The sequence below is a fragment of the Hibiscus syriacus genome, unplaced genomic scaffold (genome assembly GCF_006381635.1).
Source record: "Hibiscus syriacus cultivar Baekdansim isolate YM2019G1 unplaced genomic scaffold, ASM638163v2 tig00111947_pilon, whole genome shotgun sequence".
Classification (NCBI taxonomy): Eukaryota; Viridiplantae; Streptophyta; class Magnoliopsida; order Malvales; family Malvaceae; genus Hibiscus; species Hibiscus syriacus.
The window spans coordinates 1,657,389-1,666,691 of record NW_024063219.1 but is presented as its reverse complement, the minus strand read 5'-3'; the positions used below and the strand labels follow the sequence as shown (position 1 = coordinate 1,666,691).

At 34.4% G+C, this 9,303-nt stretch overlaps 1 pseudogene; it reads right to left on the bottom strand.

Moving 5' to 3' along the window:
* Positions 1–1,644: 1,644 nt before the first annotated feature.
* Positions 1,645–2,235, bottom strand: LOC120173342 (annotated as a pseudogene).
* Between the last annotated feature and the right edge of the window lie 7,068 nt (positions 2,236–9,303).

Below are 9,303 nucleotides of genomic sequence, written 5' to 3'. Positions count from 1 at the left end.
TACTCATTTGATATGCTATTACAAGTTTTCCAAACATCCAACAAACTCATCGAGTCAATAACACATGATAGGAGTTGCATTTGGGACTACCGTCTTTCTAGTCTTCATTTTATGCAAGGCCTTGTCAGATGCATAAAATCATAACTTAGGTCCTCTGATGGAAAAGTCTAATAACCTGCATCTTGAGAGTAACTACCATTGAACAGCTTATCAAATTATTACATCAATCTATCTTTAATCTCCTCATCCTTCAACAGGACCATATAACTGTTATCTTTAATGCATATAACAATTCCCAACTATTTAGCCCTCTTCTCCCTTATACAAACAAGGCTATAGATATCATTCTCTCCATCTTTTGAGTCCAATATATCATAATTGTTTTATAGGCTCACTCAAGCCTCCTTACAAATGTCCTGGCAATTCTTAGCTAGATTATGTTTCTCAAAACTCCTTATATCACCAGTAGTCTATTGTGCATAGCCTCCTTACAAATGTTTTGATCGTTCTTTTCTAGCTTATATTTCTCAAAACTCCTTGTATCACTGGTAGTATATAGCAAATGGCCTCCTTAGAAATGTCTTGTCCGTTCTTTGCCAGCTTGTATTTCTCAAAATTCTTCGTATCACCAGTAATCTATAGCAAATTTGTTTGTTCTTAATAACGGTCTTTACTTGCTTGTTCCACCATGACGTGTCCTTACATGGTAGCATTCATGGCCTTTGGTTCCCCAAGTTTTTTTCTTAGCCACAGTTCAATACGGATTATTTAATCAGGTAAAATATAAACTGAAGAACCATTGGATGCAAGCTCCATAGGCACTACGCGCAGAAACACCTATGATATGCCCAACTTTTTTTCGTTGTTACTTCTATCAATTTCCTCCAAATGGCATAAATAGAAACTTGTGCAATCGTGTTTTACCTATGCAATGCGTATTTAATTTATGTGATTGAATAATAAGGCGTGACATTAAAAAAACTAATTCAATCTCCAGTTTAGACTGCCATTTATTTTCTTATTTCTTTCCCCATATTACTGCAAGTGCATTTCAGCAAATAAGACTTCGGCTATGCTATGTGGGGTTTCTGTCTATGTTACTCCAACTCTTTATTTTTCTTGAATTACTCGCATCTAAAGCCCATGTCTGATGAATATCTGGACGTGTATGAAGATACAATCCCTCAATATATGGAAGAACTTAGAAAAACTGATCATATATCCATGCTGGACACATACCTTATCCGACACGCACCAGGAGTCCATATAACATAGGTTTCTGTTACATACAAGTATAGCCATAAAGCAAGACCAGTCTTACACCTCCTTTTAAGTAGATTCCTAACTGAAAAGTTATCAAATAACTACACAATTGCATACATCCTGATATAATCCTATTCGACAAGGAAACTATGCATGCTATAAAGCATTCATAAAACTGAACCCAACAAGAGTTAAATGATAAACAAAGCGGTTAAATCTACAGTCATTCAGGGGGGAAAAGTGAAAGGAAGATTAATTACCTCAACCACGAGAACACCAGGCATTATAGGCCTCTCAGGGAAGTGTCCAGGGAAAAAGTTATCATTTATACTCGCATTCTTTATACCAACAGCCGACACCCCCGGATTTTATTCTATCACTCTATCCACCAGTAAAAATGGAAACCTACAAGCAAAGTAAATCCACTAAATACAATTAGAGAAGCAAGCAAAAGAAAGCTAAAAAAAATAAGAAATCAAAACTGGAGAGTATAGTTAAACCAGTGGGGTAATCTCTCTCTTACCATACCGATGTCCATCACAGCAGGAAAAGCTGGGTACCCTGAAACAATCAAGAAATAAATGAACAAACCCAGATTTCACTATAACATAATGATTTTGAAAAAGTTAAACTTGGGTCTAAAATGGATGGAAAAAAAGCTTACTTGTTTCGATGGGGGGTGTCATTTTCAGTGGTGTCGGGTACATTTGAAGAGCAGTGAAGTGGCGAGATGGAGCGGTGGATGAGTTTTAGAGAGAGTGAAGGAGATGGGGGCAAAGAAATAGAAGAGGAAGGGAGAGGGTGGGAATGGGTTCCGGGCTGACTCAGTGAGCGGTGAGCGGAAGAGACGATGGAATTGGAGGCGATTGCCATCGTGTGAGAAATGAAGAGAGCAACAGCAATGGCGGGGAGGTGGATGTAGGTTGAGCGACCATCTTGTTTGTATTTAAGATTGGTCTCTCACGCGTTCGTTGTTTATGGCCGACGCGGGTCTAATTGATACTGTTTAATAAAGTGTCACGGCAAAACTCCGTTATTCTCAGTCAGTAGGTTTCAGTGCTTTAAATAATTTGATAAGATTCTTAATATTTAAATTTTAAGGTTAAATCTTTGGGTGTTGGTAGACATCGTGGGTAAGTTTGCTTATGTGGGTTTTGGTTGTAGTAGGCTTAAGTTTGCTTAGTTGTTGTGGTCTTAGGGCGGGTTGAGTGTTGGTACGGCTATTAGCAAGTAATGTGAGGCTCGGTCTTGTGGCAGGGGATCAAGGCCCTCGGTAGTGAGCCGATGTGGGTTGTAACGGTGGTCCATTGGTTGTGTGGTGTGGGGTAGTGCTCAGCTGAAGGGCTGGCTGACTGGCTGGCGTGTGCAGTCGAGAGCTTGTGCATCTTGGTTTAAGGGTTGAGCATAAGTGTTCATGATTCTGGTGTCGAGTTTGAATTAAACTCCAATCTTAAATTATGGGCCAATGTTGAACTGAAATGAATGCGTACAATATATATTAAATGGACCAATTGATAGAAACCCAAAATCAAAAAACAAAAAGGGTCCAAATCCAATTAAAAAAAACTAACTCAATGATTTAATTATATTATTGTAAAAGTTTTAGTTTTATTCGGTGTTTATATATATATTTTTATTAATCAAAGTAATATTTGTTTAAAGATGACTCTCAACCATTTAACATTGAATATTCGTACATCTGACATTTTTTTATATTCAATCTTGAGACCTCAATGAATAATAACAATTCTTTTACTATTGATGTCGCTTGGTTCGTACTAGATGTTTAGATCTCTATTTCAAAGAAGAGGACACATATTATTCGAATAATAACTTTTACCATTACTCAACCATTTAAAGAAAATATTATTATTGTCATAACCATTTTTCGTAAAACAAATAAATATTATTTTAAAAAACGATTACGACTTTAATTTGGATAAATTAGGTGATTTTGGATTAATTAGAATTAAATTGAAAGGAGTCGCCATCGACCTTTGGGTTAGGTAGGTCGAATACCTAAAAATGTCTTTAAAAACAATTTAAAAAAAATCATTTTTTAGACAAAAATAGCCTGCGTCACCAAGGATTCCATTTGAAAGGATTCGGGAGTCGTTTACGTGTGGAGAAGGGTTAGCACCCCAGAGCGCCCAAAATTGGTATTGTGTCGCTTACGCGTTGTCATAAATGGTGGAACTGATGAATCGAATATAAAATTAAATTGTGATCCATTTATCGAACATTGATTAATTTGCTTCGAATTAAATTAATTACAAAAAATTCTTTAACTCGAAAAGAAATATCAAAATTAGTAATCCTCCATCGGGAAAGCTAACTCGACTATTTCTTGTCAATAAAATAATATTCCCTCATTGATAAATATGCAAATCGAATATAAATAAAATTGACGTTTGCATTCGAATAAAAGGAAATAAATAGTGAATTAAAAATAACACACATTGCATTATTAAAATAAATTAATTAGTAAAAAGAAAATAAATCTATTTTAAGTTCGTATCTGTTCGAATGTCGTATTGGATTACATCACTTCGATCAAGTGGTGCTTTCCACCCCATTCTACAAATATAATTTCTCGAAGATATTCGAATAAATAACATAAAATGTTGACAATTAGATTTAACAAATTAACATAAATCAAATTAAATAGCATGGAACAAACATTGGTAATATATATATATATATGAATATGCAAGGGTAAAATAAATTTATAATTTATGTATATAGGCATATATGATACAACACCTGTATGTAATGAAAAAAAAAATTAGTACATGCACACAGACATGTGAAACATAATATGTACATGCATATTATAACCTAGATTAAAATGAAAACATGTAAGCATGGCAGACCCAAATATGAAAATTTAAAAAAATAAATAAATAATCACATCACAACTTAATAAGTGAAATTAACCAATTAACCAAAAACAATTAATAGTGTAAAAATGACTAAAATATAAAAAAGCATGAAATTTAAAGTTTGAAGTAAAAAACCAAAGTTTCAATTAAGGACTGAAATATAAGAAAGTAAAATATCATGATACTAAAAAACTTCCAAAGATAAAATAACATAACAACAGGGGACTAAAATATACTAACATAAACTTTAGGGGCTTAACCACAAATACAAATAAATCATATCCCTAATCAAATACAACAAATAAAATGGGTACAAAAATGAAAATAATCCAAAAATAATATTAGGGATTAAAATAAGATAAACCAGAAACATAAAGAAACAAACAATCAAATAACCCAGAATAAAACTAAACAGTGACTAAAACATACATCAGGAAGATCTCATGAACTAGATACGTAAATTTCTATTTCCATACAAAAAATAATGGACTAAAATATAAGGAAAGTAAAACATATAACCAGGTCTCAGTATTTAACCCAAAATACAAGGACAATGACCGCAATGTAAATTTTATAAACACAGAGTACAATGTTTAAATGTACAAAATATTAATAATAACTGCCAAGTGACCAAAATATAAAACTTACAAATGTGAGACATGAAATATAAAATAATTAAAATATATCACATGATCATAACACAAAGTTACAAAAACTCCAGGCCCCATTACATAGGTTACCCACACACAAAACATGGAAATGCCCCCTTTTTCACGACATTGTTTAGTGTTCAGCATTTAACCCCAAAACCAAATAACAAATTAACATTCTCATTCACTCACCCGTTCCTTTTTCTTCTCACCAAACAGAGAAACCCAAAGGTCCTCTCAAACTCTCATATTACCTTACGCCCAGACCACCCCTCAATCAGCTCCGGTCACCGTGTTAACCTCACTAGCTCACTAGAAACCTAAAAGTTAACTCCTCACTCACAAACCCATATTATTTTTAAAGAAAATCATTCTTTTCGCAACCCTCACAGCTTTAAAAAAAAACCCAGATCTATGGTGGAGAAGGATGTACCTTCAAGGAAAAAAGATTTTCGTTTCCTATGAGATGGATTCTCAACTTCTAAAGGGTATGAACCTTCCTTTCTTTTCTTTTTTTTCGGTTTCTTTGGCTTGTTCCTGGTTATTTAGCTAGTTTTTTTTATTTTCCGAATGATTTCTCTCTAGTTTTCTCTCTTTTTGTTTCTCTCTGAAACCCGAATGCTCCCCTTTCTCCTTCTATCCTTTTCCTTTTATCTTGCTTTGCATGTTGATTTGTTGATGGATGTGAGGCCTCAAAAATAAGATAATAATATCCTATATTTCTAGGATAATCATTCTCTGTCTTGATGTTGATTCTTTTCATTGTTGGATGTTTGTTGTTACTGTTTTGGTGCAAGGAATGACGACGACGGCGTCAAAAGCTGTCGGGGTGAAGCTCGACTGGAATATGAAGAGTCATACGGCGGCGGCTGGAAGTCTGAACGGCGACGATGGCTGAGTATATGAATAAAAACCCTAAAAATTTAGGATTTCATAATGGGCTGGTTCGGTTATCCAGCTGGGTCTGGTGGGCTGCTTGTAGTTGAGTGGGCTGAGTGAGTGGGTTCATTTGTTGGGCCTGATGTATTGGGTAGGTTTGTAGTGGGCTCCGGGCCTGCAAAATATTGTAATTGGTTTGCATCTGTTTTGGGCCTCGGTTGGCCTACAAAATGTAAAAAATGTAAATTAAAATAATAATAATAATAATAATAATAATAATAATAATAAAATAACGATAATAATATTTAAAAAAAGACTCGGACAAAAACGGGTGTCTACAGCTGCCTCTCTTTGCACATTCTTGTGTTAACAAGAATAGGGCAAAGACGACAAGACAACGCGTTTTTGTCTGGTTCTCTTTCTTTCGCTTAAAAAATTAGATTATGTGTGTTGGTGGAGGATGACACGGCTCATACGTGATGAAGAGTTATGGTCGTCTAAGGGTGACACAGTTCCTACGTGATGAGGAAATCTGGTCGAGAGATGGCACGACTCATACATGATGAAGAGTTCTTGGCCATCTTTAGGTAGGGTGATAACACGGTTCCTACGCGATGAGGATGACTGGTTATCTAGGGGTGGTATGACTCCTACGTGATGAGGACGGCTGACCATCTTTAAGAGTTGTGATAACTCGGTTCATACGTGATGAGGACGGCTGGTTATCTAGGGGTGACACGACTCATACGTGATGAAGAGATCTGGTCGGGGGATGACACGGGTCATACGTGATGAAGAGTTCTAGTCATCTATAGAAAGGGTGATAACTCGGCTCCTACGCGATGAGGACGGCTGGTTATCTAGGGGTGACACGGCTCATACATGATGAGGAGGTCTAGTCAAGGGATGACACGGTTCCTACGTGATGAGGACGACTGGCCATCTATAGTGATTATGGTTTCAAGGGAAACCGACTCAAAGATTTGTTTCAAAAGAAACAGACTCAAAGATTTGTTTCAAGTAAAACAAACTCAAAGATTTGTTTCAAGAAAAACAAACTCAAAGATGATGAATTTTGTTTCTAAAGAAACAGACTCAAAGATTTTTCTTAAAAGAAACTGTCTGAAAAGAGACAATTTTGTTTTCAAAGAAAACAGATTCAAAGATTTTTTCATTTTGTTTCAAGTGAAACAAACTCAAAGATTTTGTGTTTCCAGAAAAATTGCCTCAAGGGAGACAAAATTTGTTTTAATAGAAACGATCTCAAAGGTGGTTGTTTCAAGAGAAACTAACTCAAAGATAGGTGTTTCCAAAAGAAACAACTCAAAGATTTTTGTTTCAAAAGAAACAACTCGAATATTTTTTTACGAAAAACTATCTCAAGTGAGACAAAACTTTGTTTCAAACGAAACAGACTCAAAGATTTTTTTTTTCAAAAGAAACAACTCAAAGATTTTTATTTCAAAATAAATGTCTCACAAATGAATTTTGTCTTTAGTGAGATGAAATTTGTTTCAAAGGAAACAATCTCAAAGGTTGGTTTTTCTTTAAAGACTGTCTCAAGAGAGACAAAATTTGTTTATAAAGAAACGACTCAAAGATGATTTTTTGTTTCGTGAGAAAAGGTCTCAAGGAAAATAAGATTTGTTTTAAGAGAAACGATCCCAAAATGGTTGTTTCATAAGAAACAGTCTCAAGGAAAATAAGATTTGTTTCAAGAGAAACATACTGAAAGATTACAAATTTTGTTTCCAGTAAAACAATTTCAGAAATTGTGTTTAAAAGGGTAAATTATCTCAAGTGAGACTAATCGGTTTTGAAAATCTCAAGTGAGATTAATTTTGTTTCAAGTACAATAAATTTAAATTTGTATTTCAGAGAAAAAAATGTCTCAAGCGAGACGAAATTTGTTTTGAAAGAAACAACAATCTCAAGTGAGATTAATTTTATTTCAAGTGAAGGAAATTCGAAATTTGTATCTCAGAGAAAAAAATGTCTCAAGCGAGACGAAATTTATTTTGAGAAAAATTGTCTCAAGCGAGACAAAAATTTGTTTTAAAATTCTCAAAATTTATGGAAAAAGTCTCAAGCGAGACAAAAATTTTGTTCCAAGAAAAACACCCTCAAAGGTGATAGAAAGTCTGTTTGTTCCTGCATGTTGAGGAAATGTCTTGATTGTTGACTTCAGGAAGTCAAATCCTTGCTTCTTCAAGTTAGAGACATCTGGTCATTTTCGAGCTTTGATTTCCTGAGATATCAAAATGATGCATTTTTGGCAGACTATCTTAGATGTTATGATGGATGTCAAGATGAAATTTATTTGATGTTTTATTGAATTTGTCCTCAAGAGAAAAAAAATGTCTTTAATGCACATGATGATAAATGTTTGATGCAAATTTTATGTATCATGTATGTATGTGTATGTATGTATGTACGCATGTATATTTGTATGTTTTCTCGATCTAGAAGAAGAATGGTTGCGAGAGCAGTCTTCACTCTATCATTGATTCAGTTTGTCTGCATTCCCACTATGGTGCACTCTTGCAAACCTCAACCTGAAACAATTTATTTTCCTTGCCCCATCAAAATTTGCCCAAAAAATTTGTCTTTTCTTTGCCCAACTTCAATCTTGAACTTCAGAGGGATCTTCATTGAATTCCAATATATGTCTCCAGAGAGATTATCTTGTTTGAAAAACATTTTTCTTCTTCTTGTATTTTCAAAAGTATGAAAATATCAATTAAAAGAGTTTTGAAAAATGTTTAATCAAAAGTTTTGAAAATATTGCCACTTTCAAGGTTTCACAATTGGCAAGTCATAAAACAAGAGTTCATTGTATATCAAAGAATTAATTACACTGTTAATCCTTCAATAAATTATAGCTATTTGACAAGTGTCAAGATCAATGCTATCTTTGAGAAATGGTTAGGTAAGAAAATGATAAAAATATCTTAGGTTATTATTGGTAAAAGATATGGTATTCTCACTTATTTGAATGTTCACTGATCTGATGGGGTAACGTGTACTCATCTTTTGGAAGTGTTCTCTGACTCCCAGCTCTCATGATCTCATTCGAGTTGTGTGATGCCTTATCAAGAGATTTATGCGTCGCCTTCTATGCAATAGCTGCACCATCTTCGTATTCGAGCCGCCTTTTCAGGTTTTCAACTCGAATCCTCCTTTTGTTTCAAGACATTATTTAGAATTTACGTCTTGAACCCCCCTTTGTTATTTTTTTCATCTATCATGCACTAAAGATTTTAGGAAACCTTTTTTTTGTTGCAAATAAAAGATTAATCTTGATGGGTGGAATGAAATATGAAGATAGTCTCTTCTGTTTAGAAATCCATGTATGATTGGAAGGGACTTTTTAGGCACGTAATGTAGGCCATGGTTCGTGGTTATGAAAGAAAGGGATAAATAGGTCCAAACAAGTGTTTAAGGGTATTTGAACCAATGATCAATTCTCTCTGATTCCTTCAATCTGATCTTGCTCAATTTGAATCTGCTCGTATATGTCTTTCTCTTGATGTTATATTATCTTCGAGTGAAGTGATTCTGGAGTGATTGTGCTCGATCAATCTCACAATTTGAAGCTCGATGCGTCATTTGAGTCGAGGGACTCATTG